Below are 24,398 nucleotides of genomic sequence, written 5' to 3'. Positions count from 1 at the left end.
GTGGGTGGGTTTGGGGACTCAACACCGACTTTATTATCTCCCAACACATTTAGTTTTGCAACAGAATAAAACGCCTTCCTTCATATGTTCGGTATGCAGGCACAATCGGTTTGTAATTCATATAAGGAACAAGTAAAGAAGACTGGTTTGCCAGACCCGTAGTCGATAAGGTCATCGGGTACAGAGCACAATCTCAGATTAAGTGTGTTGGGAAGGAAATCGACCGATTTATTTTGAAAGGAACCATACCAGCATATGAAGTGCTCGGTCAGGGAAGTCACGGTGAACGTGGAGGGCCAGATGAGGATATGTAGTCGGTCCTTCAGGACGCGCGGCCAAAGTGTTAGCCGCTGCACCATGACACTCTGCGAATGGATTACAGCGCAGCGACTGTGTTTATGGGAATGTAATTAAGTGCAGTAAACGCATCTCTTTCTACATACGACAAACTATAATCCCCAAAATTAGATACATCTCAATGCGCAAAAAGCACATCGAATAAATGTCTCACTCATTTAGAACGTGAATCATCGTCGAATTATCTTTCTTTGTCCTACGGAATGCTTGTATCATTGTTTTCATGACTTGAAGAAGCTATTTAAACATCCCAGAACATGTACTCTAGATACCACCATCAGAGAGGAAAACGCATTTCGAGAACCACATAGAGACCAGGTAAAAGAGGATGTAAAACTTTAAGGCGAATATTTTAAGAAATAAAAAAAAACAGTTTCCATCCAAAAAATTGGATTTTATCGTTTTTGTGGCAACGTCTGGCTGCCGCATAAATCTCTAAAAGGGCATATATAGGGGAAAGAGTTGTACCTAGAGGATAGTGTACTTAGGAACACACGATGCTTTTTGCTTCAGTCTAGCGATTGACTTCAGAATCACGTCAGTGAATGCGCGCTAGAGACCGCCACGAGCAGTTTCTTTCATTCCCTACAGTTATTGTTGTTATTGACCATAAGGTTGTTTTTCGCGTAGCATTTGTAAATATTTCGCATTGTACACAGTTACATGCTGTATAATATCGGACGCGATCGAACGACGGTATCGACCGTCTAGGCATGGTTGAACTACAGGAAACACGAACCGTGTGGCTCCTTCCTGGTGGAATGACTGGAGCGGATCGGCTGTCGGACCCCCAGTTTAACAGGTGCTGCTCATGCATGGTTGTTCACATCTTTGGGCGTGTTTAGTGACATCTCTGAACAGTCAGAGGAATTGTGTCTGTGATACAATAACCACAGTCAAAGTCTACCTTCAGGATGGGGTGATGCAAAATATTTTTGATGTGTATATATTACATGTGGACAGTTAGGTTGTCGTTAGTCGGTCGAGCGCCATCTTGTATCTTGCAACAACGTGGAACATGAGTTACTTGCAAATGAACTGAGATTCTTTAATGTTCTTTTACCTGTCTAAAAAATGGAAATATGTGATAGTTTTCATTAGCTTCTGTCTGAAAAGGCATATAACCTGTAACTGGTGATGACAATATTTCTTTTCACTTGCTGATTATTGGTGTGTAGCAGAGTAATCATGTACCAGACAAACTAATAAATACAGTACTGACAATATTTTCTCGACTGAAACGCTGTTAAATTTCAATACGATATTTGTTGCAATATATATTGTTGTGGACTGACAAGACAGCCAGTCCACAGTGACGGGTAACCGAAAGGCACGCGCTTAAACTCAGGCAGGCTGGCTTGAGGTCTGAAACAGGATACGTAATGAATGCTATAAAGAAAAGTACGTAGCTGCTGGAATACTTAACTTTAATCCACAATTGGTGTACATCGCTCGTGACGGTACAGGTTATACTCTTTAGATAAATGCAATATACTGTTAATGGCGCCTTCCTAGGTCGTAGCCATTGACTTAGCTGAAGGCTGTGCTAACTATCTTCTCGGCAAATGAGAGAGGCTTCGTCAGTGTAGTCGCTAGCAAAGTCGTCTGTACAACTGGGGCGAGTGCTAGTACGTATCTCGAGACCTGCCGTGTGGTGACGCTCGGTCTGCGACCACTGACAGTGGCGACACGCGGGTCCGACATGTACTAATGGACCGCGGCCGATTTAAAGCTACCACCTAGCAAGTGTGGTGTCTGGCGGTGACACCACATATATGATAATGTTGCACCTCAGAGAATGTTCTTACACTTGGAAAAAATCTTAATTTTCGGGGTTAATTTTAAGAAAAGACTGCAGCGCACAAAATGTGAATTTTGTCTTTTAAAAACAGAATAAGAAAATATATTAAACTTCTATACAGAGCTCGCTAGTGACGGCATTATGAAAACTGTTTCTAAGTACAACTCTCTCCCTTTATAGAGTATTAACGAAGATATGCAAATATCTCAGTATGTTATTCTATAAGTAAAACGAGAGAAAAAAGTTCATATAAACATAGGTCCGCAAATGTTTAGTTACGGAGTTATGACTAATAAAACATTTTGCCACTCAGGATTAGCCGAGCGGTCAATGGCGCTGCAGTCATGGACTGTGCGGCTGGTCCCGGCGGAGGTTCGAGTCCTCCCTCTTTTTTTTTTTTTTTTTCGTTGTATTTGGTCATTCCGGATGTCGCAAGACATCCTGTTCAAGTTCGGTGGTTGATCCTTCCACTCAGTTTTTTATTACAGAGGCCAACCGGCCCTCTGACCGAACACGCTGAGCTACCGTGCCGGCTATCCCTCGGGCATGGGGTGTGTGTGTGTTTGTCCGTAGGGACTGATGACCTTAGCAGTGAAGTCCCGTAAGATTTCACACAATAAAACATTTTGCCTGAAATTTAGCAACTTCCCTAATATGAAGACATCGAAAAACTGTATTAGGTTAAAGTAAAGCACGACTTGCATTTATTTTATTGTTATTGGCCTAATAAAACTTGTCCCAGACGTGCATCTGCAGTAAGTTTCCAGAACATCCATAGAAACAAATTTGTTTACTTTCTATTAAGAATGTAGAAACACTTATGTCATTGGTGGCAACCGTTAATGAGTTGTTTCAGTTGTTTCCTAATCTTGAAACCAGTTAGTCTTCTGTATTGTCGAGTTAAAAAACTTTTGTTTTTGTTTAACATGAATTCACGTGTGATGGCATTAATAAAAGCAGATTATCTGACAATTACATACAGTTTCAGTTAACGTTATTATCATCATTTCTCCTAGATTAAATTCTCTACCACTTCTGTTGAAAACGCTGTGCAGGTGTCTGGAATTTAAAAACAAATTGGGCCAAGTAGTTAATAAATTAAAAATTTAACGAAATTACTTCTTTGCGTTTCTGGATGTTCTGGAAAACTGCTGCAGCTACACGTCTGGGACATGTTTTATTAAGATTCACCAGACCAATAACAACAAAATAAATGGAAATTGTGCTTCACTTTAACCTCGTACAGTTTTGCGATAGCTTCATATTAGCGAAGTTGCTAAATTTCAGGCAAAATCTTTTTTAGCCCTAACTCCGCAACTTAACATTTGCGGACCTATGTTTATATGATTTTTATCTTTAGTTCTGCTTGTAGAATAAGATATTAAAATATTTGCGTAACTTCGTGAATCACCCTGTATAGAGCCGGGGCTTCAATAATTACTGAGAATGTTATATAGGTATAGGTCGATCCTGTGTTTGATGCTCGTTTTCTTCTGATGAGGAAACACGACTGTTTAGAAGCTACGTCGTCACTACACTGGACGTTATTCAGTTTGGACAGTACAAGTAGCGTTCCAGCCACTTCCTGTCACAGCAAGCTGGCTGCTCACTCAGTTGACCACACTGCCAGCTCATATACGCGTTACTTGACCAGCTCGATTTTGCCACGAGTTGTTGTGTTGTCAGTAACAGTGATGCCACCTTACAGGAATTCCTACGCCACATTAAAATTTCTTATCTGAACTGGACAGAGGCTCTCTTAACCGGCGAGTGAGTCACACTTTCCGAGTAGTGTGCTCCTTCTGGCTATGTCCGATACTACCGCAGCCGGAGACTAAGCAGCACGGAAACAGGCGGTAGCAGAGTGAGCAGACAGTCGTTTAACCGGAGCTGCGCTGTCCAGGGGGTGCGGAGGTACTCATTGGTGAGCGCCTCACCAGTGTATCCCGTACTGTCGTAGCGGGGGAAGACGAAACGAAGGAGTAACAACTGCGAGGTGACTGCGATTTTAAATGAAGTGTGTGCGTGATTTGCGACGCAGAAACAGTGGGGGCCCTCCACGATAGTTACTGACGTACGTACGACTGCTGAGTGAGACGCGATTCGCAATTACTTTGATTTATTCCGATAACATAATTCACAAAATTAACGACAAACAAGAGCAACGTTGACGTAATAAGAGCTTGCTCTGGTCATACATAAAGCACAGCAGTGGCAAGACGTAATCAATACCTTCACTGCGCGATAACAACGGTGAAGTCAGTGGTGACAGTGCCACTAAAGAAGAATTATTAAACATGATTTTCCGAAACTCCTTCACCAAAGAAGACGAAGTAAATATTCCTGAATTCCAATTAGGAACAACTGCCAAGACGAGGAACATAGAAGTAGATATCCTCGGTGTAGCAAAGCAGCTTAAATCACTTAATAAAGGCAAGACCTCCGGTCCAGACTGTATACTAGTTAGATTCCTTACAGAGTATGCTGATGCAGTAGCTCCATATTTAGCAATCATATGCAACCGCTCGCTCATAGAAAGATCCGTACCTAAAGACTGGAAAATTGCTCAAGTCACACCAATATCCAAAAAGGGAAACAGGAGTAATCCGCTGAATTACAGGTCCATATCACTAACGTCGATTTGCAGTAGGGTATTGGAACATATACTGTGTTCGAACGTTATAAATTACCTCGAAGAAAACGATTTATTGACACATATTCCGCACCGATTCAGGAAGTATCGTTCTTGCGAAACACAACTAGCTCTTTACACTCATGAAGTAATGACTGCTATCGACACGGGATGTCAAATTGATTGCATATTTATAGATTTCCAGAAGGCTCTCGACACCGTTTCTCACGAGCGCCTTTTTAACCAAACTGCATGCCTATGGAATATCGCCTCAGTTGTGCGACTGGATTCCTGATTTCCTGTCAAAAAGATCGTAGTAATAGACGTAAAGCCATGGAGTAAAACAGAAGTAATATCCGTCGTTATAGGCCCTCTATTGTTCCTGGTCTGTATTAACGACATAATCTGAGTAGCCCTCTTAGATTGTTTTCAGATGATGCTCTCATTTACCGTCTTGTAAAGTCATCAGTTGACCAAATGATTTAGATAAGATATCTGTATGGTGCTAAAAGTGACAATAGACCCTGAATATAGAAAAGTGTGAAGTTATTAACATGAATACTAAAATAGATCTGCTAAATTTCGATTACGCAATAAGTCTCATGAATCTGAAGGCTATCGATTCAACTAAATGCTTGAGGGTTACAATTGCAAATAACGTAAATTGGAACGATCACATAGATAATGTTGTGGGTACAGCAAACCAAAGACTGCGATTCATTGGCAGAACACTCAGAAGGTGCAACAGGTCTACTAAAGAGACTGCTTACACCACGCTTGTCCGACCTTTTCTGGAGTTTTACTGTGCCGTGTGGGACCAGCACCAGGTGTGACTCACGGATGACATCGAAAAAGTTCAAAGAAGTGCAACTCGTTTTGTATTGTCGCGAAATATGGTAGATAGCGCCGCAGACATGTTACGTGAATTGGAGTGGCAATCATTTAAACAAACACATTTTTCGTTGCGACGGGGTCTTCTCATGAAATTTCAATCACAAGTTTTCTCCTCCGATTTCAAAAACATTTTGTTGGCACCCACCTACACAGGGAGAAATGATCGTCACGATTAAATAAGAGAAATCAGGGCTCGCACAGAAAAAGTTAAGTGCTTGTTTATCCCGCGCGCCGTGCAAGAGTGGAACCGAAGAGAGACAGCTCAAAGGTGGTTCCTTGAAACCTCTGCTAGGCACTTTATAGTGAATAGCAGAGGAATCACGTAAATGTAGATGTATTTCTGAAATACGGATCGTGGGAAAGTTACTAATAATCGTGTATGTCATATACTGTAATCGTCAAGTGCCCAGTGCTTGTCGTGATGTTACTTGAAGACACGTAGCACTACAGGGGGTGGGGGCTGGGGGAGGGGAGTACATCAGACCTGTGGCTGGGGTTGAAAGCAGACTGGTCAATGCTGCGAAATACAAGTCTTCAAGGTTTTCCTACACCTTGTCTCGTGGTTGCGGCCCCACCTCACCAGAACGTTCTTGATAGAAGCTGAAGTCACTCGAAAATCAGCCACTGGTGGCACGAACGACTTCATAATCGGCCAAACAGAAATCTCTAAGTCTCTTGTTATATCAGCTCGGACTGCGGGACACCAGCGGTAGCACAATGTAACGATGTAGTTGAAGATCATGTTGGCGATGGATTCGAAGATGAAGTGATTTTTGCTCGAATGTTTACTACAGTGAAACCTCACAGTCCCGCATTTTGCGTTTCTTATTGAATTCAGAGTGACTGTGCTCTTGATCTTCCAAGTGCTGAAAGAAGAAACACTGCATAGAACACGCTAGTCCGCTACCCTGGTTGGTTCAAATGGCTCTGAGCACTATGCGACTTAACTTCTGAGGTCATCAGTCGCCTAGAACTTAGAACTAATTAAACCTAACTAACCTAAGGACATCACACACATCCATGCGCGAGGCAGGATTCGAACCTGCGACCGTAGCGGTCGCTCGGCTCCAGACTGTAGCGCTAGAACCGCACGGCCACTCCGGCCGGCCCGCTACCCCGGGCTCTAGTTTATTTGGTTAACGAATAATGTGCATGCTACAGTCTTACACAGCAAAAAGTCGCCTCACTCTCTCTTCGTCACCAATGAGGTGGTCTTTTTTGGCACAGCCCAACTTCTCTGTGAAAGCTGTAGTTTATTTATGTGAGCCAGTCACCGTGATTCTTATGTCATGTAAGCATTTGGGATTTTTTTTTCCAGAATTAGCACGTCCAGCAGTGTCTCATGTTTCGAAAGGCCCAAAGCTGCGGGTCCGTATTCCATTTTCGAGATGTTTATATCCAGCGTCCGGTGCTCTATGGAGAAAACACTGCTCTCTGGTTTTGTGCACAATTGTGCTTTCTCTAAAAACATTTCTCTCTTCTTAAGTTTTTAAATGTTGGCTGCGGCGGCTCGCGTCACAGAAGGTCCTATCCGTGTCTCCACACAGCTTTTGGCTTCCCGGGGTGGCGTCGCAAAGAACTGTTTGACTGTGGGCTATTGACCCTCGGCTCTCCATCAGGCGGCCTTCTGGGAAATAACCGTATGGTTGGCGGCCGTCCCAACACTGTCCAGACTTCTGTAAGGCAGGGAAATCCGAATCAGGAGTAAATGACGAATAAGTTACATTGGTCAATTACCAATAATCACTAGTAGTGCTCTTTATCACAGTCCTCAGCATCATTTAAATATACTGATCAAATGGGTATTTCACAATGAATCTCCGTACGCTACATGACTGTTTCCAGGAAACCATCCTGTAGCACAAGAGTGAACAGACTTAAACACTTTGTGATTTGGGGCACTTAAATGGCACAAGCATTTCTTCTCAAAGAAGTCTATTACATATGTAATTACGATGCACAGTATGTTTGGACAGATGTAGATTAGTTGGTTCTGTTCAGGTGCAGAGTGACAGGTGAAATAACACTTCGAATTGATTTTGTTACATTGTCAGCCTGCGAGATGCATTACAGAACAAAAGTACAGGGTTATTACAAATGATTGAAGCGATTTCACAGCTCTACAATAACTTTATTATTTGAGATATTTTCACAATGCTTTGCACACACATACAAAAACTCAAAACTTTTTTTAGGCATTCACAAATGTTCGATATGTGCCCCTTTAGTGATTCGGCAGACATCAAGCCAATAATCAAGTTCCTCCCACACTCGGCGCAGCATGTCCCCATCAATGAGTTGGAAAGCATCGTTGATGCGAGCTCGCAGTTCTGGCACGTTTCTTGGTAGAGGAGGTTTAAACACTGAATCTTTCACATAACCCCACAGAAAGAAATCGCATGGGGTTAAGTCGGGAGAGCGTGGAGGCCATGACATGAATTGCTGATCATGATCTCCACCGCGCCGAAAATTCAAAGCGTTTGGCTTTGTCATCGGGTGTCAGCGCTTGTAGCAATTGTAAACGGGAAGGCTTCTGCTTTAGCCTTTTCCGTAAGATTTTCCAAACCGTCGGCTGTGGTACGTTTAGCTCCCTGCTTGCTTTATTCGTCGACTTCCGCGGGCTACGCGTGAAACTTGCCCGCACGGGTTCAACCGTTTCTTCGCTCACTGCAGGCCGACCCGTTGATTTCCCCTTACAGAGGCATCCAGATGCTTTAAACTGCGCATACCATCGCCGAATGGAGTTAGCAGTTGGTGGATCTTTGTTGAACTTCGTCCTGAAGTGTCGTTGCACTGTTATGACTGACTGATGTGAGTGCATTTCAAGCACGACATACGCTTTCTCGGCTCCTGTTCCCATTTTGCCTCACTGCGCTCTCGAGCGCTCTGGCGGCAGAAACCTGAAGTGCGGCTTCAGCCGAACAAAACTTTATGAGTTTTTCTGCGTATCTGTAGTGTGTCGTGACCATATGTCAATGAATGGAGCTACAGTGAATTTATGAATTCGCTTCAATCATTTGTAATAGCCCTGTATTCATCAACATTTCACTGATACAGGGTGCTTACAGTGCGATGGTATGAACGTCCCAAGCGTATGCTGCTGCAGTCTGTCTGTCTTTCTGTGACCTGCATAAACTCGACGCTGACGCCACTACGGGTGGGTATGTAGTTGAGAGATATGGCTCTATGTGAATATTGCTCATTAAACGGTTTCCTAATAACTTCGGCTGCCCACATTATTTTGCAAGGGCTTATATGGACTTTGAACTAAGGTAGAGAAACTCATACCAATTTCGCGGAAGCCGAAGGGGTGTAGCAGCAAAATAATACTCGAAACCGTGGAAAACTTCATCAGTAACCAAATCTACTAATGCACGGTGGCGCACGAAAATCCGGCCCCCAGTACAGACAGCTCGCGAGTTACACACGAGTTGTTGCCCGCCACGAGCAGATACAACAACAAGTAGATAAACGTGTAATAATTAGATAATAAATAAATAACAAATAAGCTAATGCAAAGGTCTGGATTTACTGTATTTGGCAATTGGCGGGCGAAAATAAGCAGTCCAGCAGTCGGGGCAGGTTTCATGCGCCAGCCTGTGCCACCACAAACATCAGTTACCTACTAACTACAGTGTACATATAAAATTGTATAGCTAGTATGAGAGTTAAACATATTATTTTGCTGTCAGACGACTAACGTTCTGATAAATTCGAATAATTCCCATATTCACATTTTTTAGATTCTACAGTGATCCATGTTGCTAAATAGAATTTTAGCCTTCAGCAATATTTGTTAATTATGTAGAGTTTGTTTGACATATTCGAATGAGCTGTCTTTATTTGGGTTCATTAAATTTGCAATATGTTGTTGATTCCAGGATTCTCAGAATTAGCCATCAACATACATGCCACCTCAGTTATTATGGAATATAGCGAATAAATCAGATAACTAGCATATAAACAAACAGAGTCATGAAGCACGCAGATGGAAGCTACGGGTATACTGTAGCCTACATACGTATGCCTGTGTGTCGTAAACAATTTCTATTGGTTATGAGTATCTTAAGCTAGACGCACGTGATGTGCCCTTGTGCACTACTAGTTCCATGGATACGCTCGCTGTATTCGATTTTTGACAAATTGGACAGTCTTATGGATGTGTGGATATCGTGTTATGTAACTCAGAAACCGACGTACAAAGAGCAAAATTAAAGACATCAGATTGAAATATGCCACACATATTTTATAAAATGGTTTTACTAGTTTCTTACATTTACTGGTACCACAAGGAACAAACAGCGTCATCTGAAGGTACAAAATTGTTAAGGCTTTCTTGGCCACTCGTTGGCAAACTACCTGTTTGTTTCTGTCTCGGGTTCTTCGGCCAACGTTTGTCTGATGATTTTTCCGACTTTTTGCCAGTACGAGTGGCTGGCTTTATTAAAGCTTCACCCTCCACTACAGACCACCACCAGCAATGGGGGATGAAGCTTTGACAATGCCAGCCACTCGTGCTGGTGAAACGTTAGAAAAATTAGGAGACAAACGTCGGTCGAAGAACCCGAGACAGAAGCCAACAGGTAGTTTGTCAAGGTAGAATGCTAGTTTCAGACGCATCTAAAGTTTCAGCTGCAAGGAGAGTAGCAGCGACGGAGAAATAGTTCTTAGATTTCATGACTTAAGATGACATGTACACTTACAAGAAGGCAATATCCACTCCAAGTTCTGGCTTTATTCAAACTGATGCTGAATTCACACGTGTGTGCGCGCTGCGATTTGTGAAGATGATAATTTGTGGTGGAGGGGTGGGGGTAGGGGACTCCTTGGCTACGCCCCCGTTTTGCTGCGGCTTATAAACTAGAACACGACAACGTGGCCTAACACAGATTTACGGGACAACACGTTTATTTTTATGCGAACGAGGTGATGCGAGTACTCACAGACAATGGTCAGCTGCGTCGAGCACACCCAATACTTGGCGACGGCCGTACTGCTACGCTGGGTGTGTGTGTGTGTGTGCTTGCGCGCTGCGGATAGCGATCTCGGACGGCTGCGAGCGCTGATACGGACCTCTGTATTATCTAATAGCCGTGAAGGCCGTCGCCAAAGACGAGCCACCTCCGGCTACCTGCGCGGCTGGTTCACGACGCGATAATGAAACGCAGCAGGCTGGCGCATGGCAGAAGAGTGTGGCCGCAGTATCAGCCGTGACGTGAGGTGCTAAGCGCCGGCCGCCTTACGTGACTTGTGCCCGTCAAAACAATTAGGCCAGCAGGCAGCATCCCGCCAAACAGTCTGCAGAGCACGCTGCGTCGAGGATTTCATTTTTAAGCCAGCAGTCTTTCGCCTCGGGTGTTGGCGGCTATACTGAGCTAATCTTTTCATTTCTGTGTGGCTATTACCCCTACCATCTTCTATAATTGCCCCATTACTGTTCCATGAGGCACTATGTTGACAATTCCCTTATGCCGTAGCAAATAACTCTTCTTCTGTCAAGGTTCCACATCTACATACATTCGCCGCAAGTCACGGTACGGTGCGTGGCGGAGGGTAACCTGTACGAGAACTATCTGTTTGCTTTTCCGCTCCACTCGGAGATAGAGCAAGGAAAATCGACTATCTGTGTGCCTCCACTATCTACCAGGTGTACCGGTATGAAATGAGCGTTAAGATACAATTATGTCGATAGGGAACATTTGTTGTGAACGAGCGTTAATTTTTTTTTGTTTGGTTTGTATGAGATCTGTCAGAGATTTTAGTATACATCAAGTCATGGAGCAAACAACATCATATGTTTTCATCGTGTTAACAATGTCGAATTTTGTACCAGAAAGTGATGATTTGCAGAAAGCACTAACTTTTTGTTTTCATTTGAAAAAAAGTGATGCAGAGTTGCATCGAATGCTTGTCGAGGCATATGGTGATCATGCTCTATCAGAAGCAACATGCAAAAGGTGGTTTCAACGGTTCAGAAATAATGATTTTGATGTAAGAAAAGAAGAACGTGGGAGACCACCAAAAAAGTTCGAAGACGCCGAATTGCAAGCAATATTCGATGAAGATGATACTTTGAGTCAGAAGCAAATGGTAGCAATGCTAAATGTTGCACAACAAACAATTTCTGACCGTTTGAAAGCTATGGGAAAGATCCAAAAGTGTGGAAAATGGGTGCCACATGAATTGAATGAAAGACAGATGGAAAACCGAAAAACCATTTGTCAAATTTTGCTTCAAAGACATGAAAGAAAACCAATTTTGCATCGAATTGTTACTGGAGATGAAAAATGGATTTATTTTAAGAATCTTAAACGGGAAAAATCATGGTTTAATCCGGGACAACCATCAACATCGACTGCAAAACCAGATCGATTCGGCAAGAACACAATGCTCTGTGTTTGGTAGGATCAGAAAGGTGTGGTGTATCATGAGCTTCTAAAACCCGGTGAAACAGTGAATACTAATCGCTACAGACAACAACAAATGATCAATCTGGACTATGCATTGATCGAAAAAAGACCAGAATGGGCCAGAAGACATGGCAAAGTAATTTTTTTACATGACAATTCACCTGCACACAAAGCAAAAGTGGTTCAGGATTCAATCAAAACACTTGGCTGGGAGCTGCTACCCCACCCGCCGTGTTCACCAGACTTGGCCCCTTCCGACTACTATTTGTTTTCATCAATGGGACACGCATTGGCTGAGGAACACTTCGATTCCTACGAAGAAGTCGAAAATTGGGTGTCTGATTGGTTTGCTTCAAAAGACGAACACTTCTATTGGCGTGGTATCCACAAATTGCCATAAAGGTGGTCAAAATGTATAGAAAGCAATGTTCAGTACTTTGAATAAAATGTTTTTACTTTTCAATTCAAAATTAGGTTTCATTTTCACAAAAAAAACGCTCATTTCATACCGGTACACCTGGTATACGCCTCCGTATGAGCCCTATTATCCTCGTGGTCCTTACGCGCTATGTATGTTGACGGCAGTAGGATCGTTCTGCAGTCAGCTTCAAATGTCTGTTGTATAAAATATTCTCGGTATTCTTGCCACGTCAGTTCTGGATAAAATCTCGAGCTTTCGACGATTACCTCCATCGTCATCGTCAGGAGCTGACTGTCTCTACTGCTGCTATGGTAGCCTCTATATAGCCCGAAGACGGCTTCTGATTGGTCGGATTCTGATTGGTCGGCGATTACGTGCTGCTGTCTCAGACGGTGTCACTGTGTGCGCCGGTGGCGCCACCGCTTCCGTTTAAACGTAAACCTTGGAAGGAACGTCTCTGCTGCTTCTCTGCATCAAGCGCTCGTTTCCACGCACAGCTCAGATGGTATCCGCTATCGCGGTTAAAGTTCTTTTGGCTCATTCTGATTTCAACAGCCTCCTTAATAACAGAATCCCAGTACGTGGAGGCATGGGACAGAATTTTAGTTTCATCGAACAATATTTTGTGTTTGTTCGTGAGGCTGTGCTCCGCAATTGCCGATTTCTCAAGCTCTCTATTTTTAATGTGGCGTTGGTGTTCTGCACAGCGGTCGGAAACGGTACGAATAGTCTGACCTATATAATTGCTTCCACACTCACAGGGTATATTATAAACACCGGGGACCCTGAGGTCGAGATTATCCTTAACAGGGCGCATCATCTCCTTAATTTTCTTAGGAGGACGAAAAATCGGTCTAATACCACGTCTACGCAGGACTCTTCCTATTTTGCTGGAAATTGCGCCACAAAAAGGAAGAACCGCAATCGGTGTTTCATCCTGTGAGGTTGCAGCATTATCACGTTTCCTTCTTTTGGAGAACGCTGCCTTTATATCGCGTACCGAGAATATTTTATACATAAGTGCCGCCGCGAAAAACTTCGTTCTCAAATGTCTGTTCTCTAAACTTTCTCAGTAGTGTTCTTCGAAATGTATGTCTTCTTCCGTCAACAATTCCCAATTGAGGTCCCTAAGAATACCAGTAACACTTGCATGCTGATCGAACCTACCGCTAGCAAATATAGCTGCTCGCCTCCGAATTGCTTCGATGCCTTCCTTTCGTGATGACTGGGTGTTGTGTGCTGTCCTTAGGTTAGCTAGGTTTAAGTAGTTCTAAGTTCTCGGGGACTGATGACCATAGATGTTAAGTCCCATAGTGCTCAGAGCCATTTGAACCATTTTTGATGCCTTCCTTCAATCTGACCCGGTGTGGATCACTAACACTCTAGCAGTACTGAAGAATAGGTCGCACAAGCGTCCTACGAGCGGTATCCTTCAGAGATGAACAACACTTTCCTAAAATTCTCCCAGTGAACTGAAGTCGACCATTTGCCTTCCCTGCCACAATCCTCACATGTTCGTTCCATTTCATATCGCCCAGATATTTAAAAAACACGTTACTGAGTCAAGCAGGGCACTACTACTGCTGTATCCAGACATTACAGGTTTGTTCTTACTACCCATCTGTATTAACTTACAAATGGTTCAAATGGCTCTGAGCACTACGGGACTTAACTTCTGAGGTCATCAGTCCCCTAGAACTTAGAACTACTTAAACCTAAGTAACCTGAGGACATCACACACATCCATGCCCGAGGCAGGATTCGAGCCTGTGACCGTAGCGGTCGCGCGGTTCCAGACTGTAACGCCTAGAACAGCTCGGCCATCCCGGCCGGCTTATTAAATTACATTTTTCTACGTTAAGAGCCAGCTGCCATTCATCATACCAATCAGAAATTTTGTCTAGGTCATCTTGTATCACCTTCCTATACATCACAGCGTCGTCAGTGAACAACCGCAGATTGCTGCACACCGTGTCTGCCAGGTCATTTATGTGTATAGAAAATAGCAACAGTCCTATCACACTTCCCTGGAGCACTCCTGATGTTACCCCTGTCTCCGATGAACACTCGCCATCGAGGACAACATGCTGGGTTCTGTAAATTAAGGACTCTTCGAGCCATTCACATATCTGGGAGCCTAATCCGTATTCATGTACCTTCGTTATCAGTCCGCTGTTGGATACTGTGTCGAATGCTTTCCGGAAATCTACAAATATACACTCCTGGAAATGGAAAAAAGAACACATTGACACCTGTGTGTCAGACCCACCATACTTGCTCCGGACACTGCGAGAGGGCTGTACAAGCAATGATCACACGCACGGCACAGCGGACACACCAGGAACCGCGGTGTTGGCCGTCGAATGGCGCTAGCTGCGCAGCATTTGTGCACCGCCGCCGTCAGTGTTAGCCAGTTTGCCGTGGCATACGGAGCTCCATCGCAGTTTTTAACACTGGTAGCATGCCGCGACAGCGTGGACGTGAACCGTATGTGCAGTTGACGGACTTTGAGCGAGGGCGTATAGTGGGCATGCGGGAGGCCGGGTGGACGTACCACCGAATTGCTCAACACGTGGGGCGTGAGGTCTCCACAGTACATCGATGTTGTCGCCAGTGGTCGGCGGAAGGTGCACGTGCCCGTCGACCTGGGACCGGACCGCAGCGACGCACGGATGCACGCCAAGACCGTAGGATCCTACGCAGTGCCGTAGGGGACCGCACCGCCACTTCCCAGCAAATTAGGGACACTGTTGCTCCTGGGGTATCGGCGAGGACCATTCGCAACCGTCTCCATGAAGCTGGGCTACGGTCCCGCACACCGTTAGGCCGTCTTCCGCTCACGCCCCAACATCGTGCAGCCCGCCTCCAGTGGTGTCGCGACAGGCGTGAATGGAGGGACGAATGGAGACGTGTCGTCTTCAGCGATGAGAGTCGCTTCTGCCTTGGTGCCAATGATGGTCGTATGCGTGTTTGGCGCCGTGCAGGTGAGCGCCACAATCAGGACTGCATACGACCGAGGCACACAGGGCCAACACCCGGCATCATGGTGTGGGGAGCGATCTCCTACACTGGCCGTACACCACTGGTGATCGTCGAGGGGACACTGAATAGTGCACGGTACATCCAAACCGTCATCGAACCCATCGTTCTACCATTCCTAGACCGGCAAGGGAACTTGCTGTTCCAACAGGACAATGCACGTCCGCATGTATCCCGTGCCACCCAACGTGCTCTAGAAGGTGTAAGTCAACTACCCTGGCCAGCAAGATCTCCGGATCTGTCCCCCATTGAGCATGTTTGGGACTGGATGAAGCGTCGTCTCACGCGGTCTGCACGTCCAGCACGAACGCTGGTCCAACTGAGGCGCCAGGTGGAAATGGCATGGCAAGCCGTTCCACAGGACTACATCCAGCATCTCTACGATCGTCTCCATGGGAGAATAGCAGCCTGCATTGCTGCGAAAGGTGGATATACACCGTACTAGTGCCGACATTGTGCATGCTCTGTTGCCTGTGTCTATGTGCCTGTGGTTCTGTCAGTGTGATCATGTGATGTATCTGACCCCAGGAATGTGTCAATAAAGTTTCCCCTTCCTGGGACAATGAATTCACGGTGTTCTCATTTCAATTTCCAGAAGTGTAGATTTGCCTGTTGCCCTTCATCCATAGTTCGTAGTAGATCACATGAGAAAATTGCAGACTGGGTTTCTCACGAGCGATGCTTCCTAAAGCCGTGCTGATCTGTGGACATGAGCTTTTCGGCCTCTAGGAAATTTGTTGTATTCGAACTGGGAATATCCTCTAGAATTCTGCAGCAAACCGATGTTAATTACGTTGGTCAGTAATTTTGCGAGTCCGTTCTTTATCCTTCTTATACACTTGAGTCACCTGCGCTTTTTCCCAGTCGCTTGGCACTTTGCGCTGGTCGAGAGATTCCCCGTAAATGGAAACTAAGCAAGAGGCCAATGACGTAGAGTATTCTTTGCAAAACCAAACTGGGATTCCAGCTTGAACTGGCGACTTATTTGTTTTCATCTCTTTCAATTTTGTCTCTACGCAATGGATACTTAGTACTATGTCATCCGAACGGGACTCTGTGCAGTAGTCAAATGACGGTACGTCTGTACGATTCCTCTGTGTGAAAGATTTCTTAAACGTGGAATTTAAAATTTTGGCCTCCCTTTTGCTATCTTCCACTGCGAAACTAGACTCCTCAACGAGTGAGCCTTAGACCCGCTTAGAGATTTTATATAGGACCACACTCCGTTCCTCGTTTATTCTTTTCAATAGTTCTTCATTTGCTACTTCCGTACTTATCCATTTAATTTTCATCATCGTTCTTTAGCATCACATTTCAAACGATCTCATTTCATTCATCTCCTAATTCCACAAAGTCGACATTTCGGTTCTGCACAATGCATACCTCCAGATGAAAACTTTGATTAACTTCTTGACGGAACAACTTCACACTGACGAACGAAAAATTCAGACTGTGAATTTGTACAGTATTAATTTATACACTTATCGTTTTGGGCTTTCGAGACCATTTTAAGGCAATAACTGACTACTCTTATGAATGACAACTGGTGAAAATTTGAGAAAATAGTTAATACATAGTTCCTCGTAAAGAAAAGAGTAAACGTCATATTTTTACATATTTGAAAATTTATGAGCGAAACTGTAAATAAACGTCAAGGGAACATACGAGAAGATGTTAAAACTAAATACCAAAAGTATTTTCTGAGTGTGAGGATGAGACTTATTTGGATGATGGGTGGTTTCTATGGACCGGTGGAGCGGCGGGGTGGGGAGGATGGGGGCGGGAAGAGAACAATAAAAGCAAAACAGATGATATACTACACCACTGTTTCTTTTATCCATCGGTCTTCTGACTGGTTTGACGTGGCCGGAGACGAAATCCTCTCCTGTGCCAACCGCTTCATCTCAGAGTAGCACTTGCAACCTACGTCCTCGATTACTTGCTGGATGTATTCCAATCTCTGTCTTCCTCTACAGTTTTTACTGTCTACAGCTCTCTCTAGTGCCATGAAAGTTATTCCCTGATGTCTAAACAGATGTCGTATCATCGTGCCACTTCTCCTTATCAATGTTTTCCTTTCCTCTTCGATTCTGCGCAGAACTTCTTCATTCCACACCTTATCCGTCCACTTAATTTTCAACATCCGTCCATAGCACCACATCTTAAATACTTCCATTCTCTTCTGTTCCGGTTTTCCACAGTCCGTGTTTTACTACCATACAGTGCAATGCTCCGAACGTACATTGTCAGTAATTTCTTTCTCAAATTAAGAACTACACTCCTGGAAATTGAAATAAGAACACCGTGAATTCATTGTCCCAGGAAGGGGAAACTTTATTGACACATTCCTGTGGTCAGATGCATCACATGATCACACTGGCAGAACCACAGGCACATAGACACAGGCAACAGAGCATGCACAATGTCGGCACTAGTACAGTGTATATCCACCTTTCGCAGCAATGCAGGCTGCTATTCTCCCATGGAGACGATCGTAGAGATGCTGGATGTAGTCCTGTGGAACGGCTTGCCATGCCATTTCCACCTGGCGCCTCAGTTGGACCAGCGTTCATGCTGGACGTGCAGACCGCGTGAGACGACGCTTCATCCAGTCCCAAACATGCTCAATGGGGGACAGATCCGGAGATCTTGCTGGCCAGGGTAGTTGACTTACACCTTCTAGAGCACGTTGGGTGGCACGGGATACATGCGGACGTGCATTGTCCTGTTGGAACAGCAAGTTCCCTTGCCGGTCTAGGAATGGTAGAACGATGGGTTCGATGACGGTTTGGATGTACCGTGCACTATTCAGTGTCCCCTCGACGATCACCAGTGGTGTACGGCCAGTGTAGGAGATCGCTCCCCACACCATGATGCCGGGTGTTGGCCCTGTGTGCCTCGGTCGTATGCAGTCCTGATTGTGGCGCTCACCTGCACGGCGCCAAACACGCATACGACCATCATTGGCACCAAGGCAGAAGCGACTCTCATCGCTGAAGACGACACGTCTCCATTCGTCCCTCCATTCACGCCTGTCGCGACACCACTGGAGGCGGCCTGCACGATGTTGGGGCGTGAGCGGAAGACGGCCTAACGGTGTGCGGGACCGTAGCCCAGCTTCATGGAGACGGTTGCGAATGGTCCTCGCCGATACCCCAGGAGCAACAGTGTCCCTAATTTGCTGGGAAGTGGCGGTGCGGTCCCCTACGGCACTGCGTAGGATCCTACGGTCTTGGCGTGCATCCGTGCGTCGCTGCGGTCCGGTCCCAGGTCGACGGGTACGTGCACCTTCCGCCGACCACTGGCGACAACATCGATGTACTGTGGAGACCTCACGCCCCACGTGTTGAGCAATTCGGCGGTACGTCCACCCGGCCTCCCGCATGCCCACTATACGCCCTCGCTCAAAGTCCGTCAACTGCACATACGGTTCACGTCCACGCTGTCGCGGCATGCTACCAGTGTTAAAGACTGCGATGGAGCTCCGTATGCCACGGCAAACTGGCTGACACTGACGGCGGCGGTGCACAAATGCTGCGCAGCTAGCGCCATTCGACGGCCAACACCGCGGTTCCTGGTGTGTCCGCTGTGCCGTGCGTGTGATCATTGCTTGTACAGCCCTCTCGCAGTGTCCGGAGCAAGTATGGTGGGTCTGACACACCGGTGTCAATGTGTTCTTTTTTCCATTTCCAGGAGTGTATGTTTGATGCCAGTAGACTTCTCTCGGCCAGCAATGCCCTTTATGCCAGTGCTAGTCTGCTTTTGATGTCCTCCTTTTTCTGCCATAGTTAATATTAGCTGCACCATACGCTCATTCGCTAATTGTACAGATATAGACCGCAGTCTATATCTGCACAAGTATCGAAAAAATGTATGGTACAACTAATAATACCTACGACAGAAAAAGTGCTCCGTAAGAAAATTAAAATAAAGCCCTGCAACACCGTTACGAAACCAGAATAACTGTGTGCTACCGATTGTATGATATGAAATTATAAGTTTGAAAAGTTAGAAATATTAAAAAGGTGAATTACATGGAAAACATTAGGAAATTTAGAAGTAACGATGAAATTTACCAGAACATAGAACACATATCGGAAACGATTAGCAAGACCACGTTGCTATCTTTGTATAGATTTACAGAGAGTGTGACAGTAAATTCATGAAGCATATCTTGAAATGTCATTTGGAAAAGTAACTGAAAATCGATTGAATTCAAGAGGTAGGTAAAACTTTGAAAAGAATAACATAAGACAAGAAGAGTTCTGGAAAGAGAGAGTTATAGCGAAACGTAATTGCAAACAAAACCACCAACAACGACTAACTTGCCCTCCTAGATCTGTACAGAAATCAATGAAGTAACGATGCAAACTGATAAGGCGACAACCGGGGTGTAGTGGCCGGAAAGTAGGTGTGCGTCTGATGCTACCAGCTACAACAGGCGTGGTGTGGCTAAGATGTGTGTCAACATGCCTTTTGTGAACATTGCCGGCCGGAGTGGCCGAGCGGTTCTAGGCGCTGCAGTCTGGAGCCGCGCGACCACTACGGTCGCAGGTTCGAATCCTGCCTCGGGCATAGATGTGTGTGATGTCCTTAGGTTAGTTAGGTTTAAGTAGTTCTAAGTTCTAAGGGGCTGATGACCTCAGCAGTTAAGTCCCATAGTGCTCAGAGCCATTTGAACCATTTATTTGTGAACACTATTCGCCCAAGCTGCGCGGCAACATTCCGCAACAGAGTAAATAAATCCCAGAGATGAATTACGGAGTGCTGATACAGTTCATCCTCACAATGTGCGCCGGCCGTTGTGGCCGTGCGGTTCTAGGCGCTTCAGTCAGGAACCGCGTGACCGCTACGGTCGCAGGTTCGAATCCTGCCTCGGGCATGGATGTGTGTGATGTCCTAAGGTTAGTTAGGTTTAAGTAGTTCTAAGTTCTAGGGGACTGATGACCTCAGAGGTTAAGGTCCATAGTGCTCAGAGCCATTTGAGCCATTATTTCTAGGAACTTGTGCAGCATACTAACTAAAGGTATGTGCTGCTAATTTTCTGGCTTGTCATTTAGTTTATCTAGTTCAGGTAAGTCTATGACTTTTGCTCGTTTCCTTTCATGCAGTATGTTTCCTCTTTGCAGAATGTTTGTGATGAACTCAGGCAGAAACTTTTCACATGCTTGCCACAGTTCAAAAGGAATTCTACGTGAATGCCACCATCAGAATGATCAATAAGAACAAAATGCAAAACGAATAATCCTGAATTTGTGAACTGTAAACATCAAATAAGTGTGTTATAGTGTTAGAGGGCACTAAACCAATGGTTCAGAGCACTGTGCTGTGGTCGGGACACATATCAAAAACTGGGCGTGAAATCTGTATAACAGCTCTATCTGAATTTGTAAGAGTGTTGCCTCTTATTTCGAGCATACTGTATTAGTGAATATTGCGCACATCCGGGGGTGAATCTAGGTATGGTGGGGGTCAGTGAAGTGAAACAGAAACAAGACAAAGATTTCCAGTCAGACGACTACACGATAATACAGTACCAACAGTAGCATAATATGGTATAACGTAGGTAGGATTCGGTATGAATGAATAGGGTGAAGAATGAGTTACTGTGAACAGTTCGGTGATAGGGCTCATTAGAATCGACAGCAAACCAGCATCGACAGCAATAGCTCAGATATACAGGCCGACGTAGCAAGCAGAGGATGGAGAGACAGAGAAAGTATATGAATGCAAGAGGCCATTATTGGCGAGGCATAAGCAGAGTTGGTTCTGTGTCAGGTGGTGCTCTCCCAATAGGTTCCTTGTCAGTTTTTTTCGGAGGTATGGTAGTGGCGTGAAGACAGCGGTAGGTGCAGTGAAAGAAGATTCGTAATTAATTATTTCCATAAAAATTCAAGTAGCGTCTTGACTCGTGGTTGGCACCGTCTGTCAACGCCTTTCGTTCCAGCCGTCTGCTGCACCGGCGGTTTGCCGATTGCTATGGCTCAGGCACGTGCTGTACCGCGACGCCGTTGCAGTGAGCGACGGCGGCGCGTGTATCGTGAACTCACACACGCCGACTTGGGAGGCGCTCTGACCCTTCCCGCTCACAATCCTTCTTCGTCATCCGTCGAACTACGATGACAGTTGCAGTTTAGCCGTGAAGCTTGACGATACTGGCCTCCCGTCCAGGTAGGCCCTACTTAGTACGCTGCAATCTCAGGAACGCTTGTGTCCTGATCCTGGTGGGAAGGAAAGAGCTCCAGGTCCTCCCACCTGCGTCAGATGCAAACTGTGGTGTTGAACTCTGCAGCTAGTGATTATGGCGCAGTAACCACCACTCCCAGTAGCGGTGCTGCTGTCTGTAGCGTGCAGCAAATCTCCAACAGACTTATGCCAGACCTCACTTTGCTGCAATCAGGAATCGAGCGCGAACGTCATATACGCCACTGATCCTTCTGACCGCCTCCCTTGCGATCTAAACTGCTGCGTTATTTATGGAGTCGAGTAGTGGCTAATGTCTACCTGACATGAAACTTCCTGGCAGATTAAAACTGTGTGCTGGACCGAGACTCGAACTCGGGACCTTTGCCTTTCGCGGGCAAGTGCTCTACCAACTGAGCTACCCAAGCACGACTCACGCCCCGTCCTCACAGATTTACTTCTGCCAGTACCTCGTCTCCTACTTTCTAAACTTTACAGTAGCTCTCCTGCGAACCTTGCAGAACTAGCACTCCTGAAAGAAAGGATATTGCGGAGACAGTTTGGAAAGTAGGAGACGAGGTACTGGCAGAACTAAAGCTGTGAGGACGGGGCGTGAGTCGTGCTTGGGTAGCTCAGTTGGTAGAGCACTTACCCGCGAAAGGCAAAGGTCCCGAGTTCGAGTCTCGGTCCGGCACACAGTTTTAATCTGCCAGGAAGTTTCATATCAGCGCACACTCCGCTGCAGAGTGAAACTCTCTTTCTGTTTACCTGATATATTTGATTAGGACCGCATAGGGCTTGCTGTTACTAAAGCACCAGCGGTTTCCCTTCAGCCGTGCTTGCTTCACGACTTCGTCATCGTATAGAACTGGTTCGTAAAAGCTCTTGGTTCCGTTTGTTGCATTCACCTTAGACTTTCTTTCTTCGTTAGAAGGTGACGTGACCCTCTTTAGTTGGTCTGACCCCCTCGATTCTGCTGAGTTCTGCTGCCTATTCGCCTGAAACGCCGATGTTGTGTTTTGCCCTAGCCAAGTCTCGATGGCGAAATGTTTTCATTGCGGCCGCCTCGCGTCGACATTGCCCTAATGCAGCGAAAGTTTTACGTGTTTCACTGCCCTATGTAACGTTGGCGTGAAACATGAGGATACTAAGCGGATAATTCAGTACGTGAAGGGAGATAAGAATACTGGTGACGGGGAATTGGAACGCGAATGTGGGATACGGTTATGCGAAGGAATGAAGAGAGACGCTTGAAGTTCTCTAAGGCTATAGATACTGCTATAATGAAAAGCTCACTAGGTAATTCAGTTGAAGAGGAATAGACATCTCTATAAAGGGCAATCATAGAAGTTAGAAAGAAAAACGTAGGTAACTGCAAAGAAACCATGGGTAGCAGAAAAAAGTATCTCAGTTGTTCGAAAAACGGAAGTACAAAAATGTTCAGGGAAATTACCAATACAGAAATACGAGTCACTTCGGAACGAAATAAATAGAAAGTGTAGGTCGGCTGAGGTGAAATGACTGCATGAAAAATGCAAAGAAATTGAAATAGAGATCATTGTCAGAGAGACTGACTGAGCATACAGAAAAGTCAAACATTCTCATCCTTGGTCTGGCAGAGTAAGCTTTATGACAGGCGGTAATAGGTAAGCGCAAGGTTTCCAAGATTCAACTAAGGAATCAGACATCCTGCACTGGGTTGTGCGGTTGACTTGGGCTCTGCGTCGATGGATAACGGAGGCTCACGGCACAGCCGCTGGCCTACAGTCGGCACTCGCGTGTGTAGCTGCGGGCGCGGCGAACCACAGCTCTGCACCAGCGGTGGTGAGGTTGCAGTGCCATGCTGGAAATTGACGCAGTAATGTGGAGTAGTTTGGCTGGGTGTTCCAGTCGTGGCACATTGTGCGGATGAGCTGTATCAGCACTCTGTAATTCATCTCTTGGATTTATTTAGCCTGTTGCGGAATGTTGCCGCGCAGCCTGGGTGAATAGGGTCCACAAGTAGGCATGCAGACACACATCTCAGCCATTCCACGCCTGCTGTAGCTGGCAGCATCAGATGCACATCTACTTTTCGGATACTACTTCCCGGTTGTCGCCTTATCGGTTTGCGTCATTACTTCATGGATCTCTGTGCAAATCTAGAAGGACCAGTTAGTCGTTGTTGATGGTTCTGTTAGCAATTCCGTTTCCTTATAACTCTTTCTTTCCAGTAGTCTTCTTGTCTTACGTTATTCTTTTCAATTCAGGCGGTTTTCAGTGAGCTAAATTCACGGGTATTCAAGTATTTATACAGTGTGCAAAGTTTGGAGACTCAACAGGATTTTTTTTTCTCCATTTTCCGTCCTTCTTGGTAGCTGTTTCAGGTTATCACTCATGTTATTAACTGATATCGAACATAGCCGTGAAGTTTAATGACGCGAAATGCAGGAGTTTTTTTTCTGTTCCCAACCGTTTTCATAGCGGATTTGTCCTGTGCTATTGAAGTGAGTTTTCATTGGTAAATCAGTGACGGTTAGTGTAGCGTCATTCCTTCATTTTTCGAAGTTTCGATTATAATTTTACAGTGACTTCCGCTGGTAGCGACCATGTTTCATTTTATTATTACACTTTTATTATTTCATTTTACAGTGGATTCGTTAATTTTAATTGTGTTTTAAC

Source organism: Schistocerca americana, chromosome 5 (assembly GCF_021461395.2).
Source record: "Schistocerca americana isolate TAMUIC-IGC-003095 chromosome 5, iqSchAmer2.1, whole genome shotgun sequence".
Classification (NCBI taxonomy): Eukaryota; Metazoa; Arthropoda; class Insecta; order Orthoptera; family Acrididae; genus Schistocerca; species Schistocerca americana.
This window is presented reverse-complemented; position numbering follows the sequence as displayed.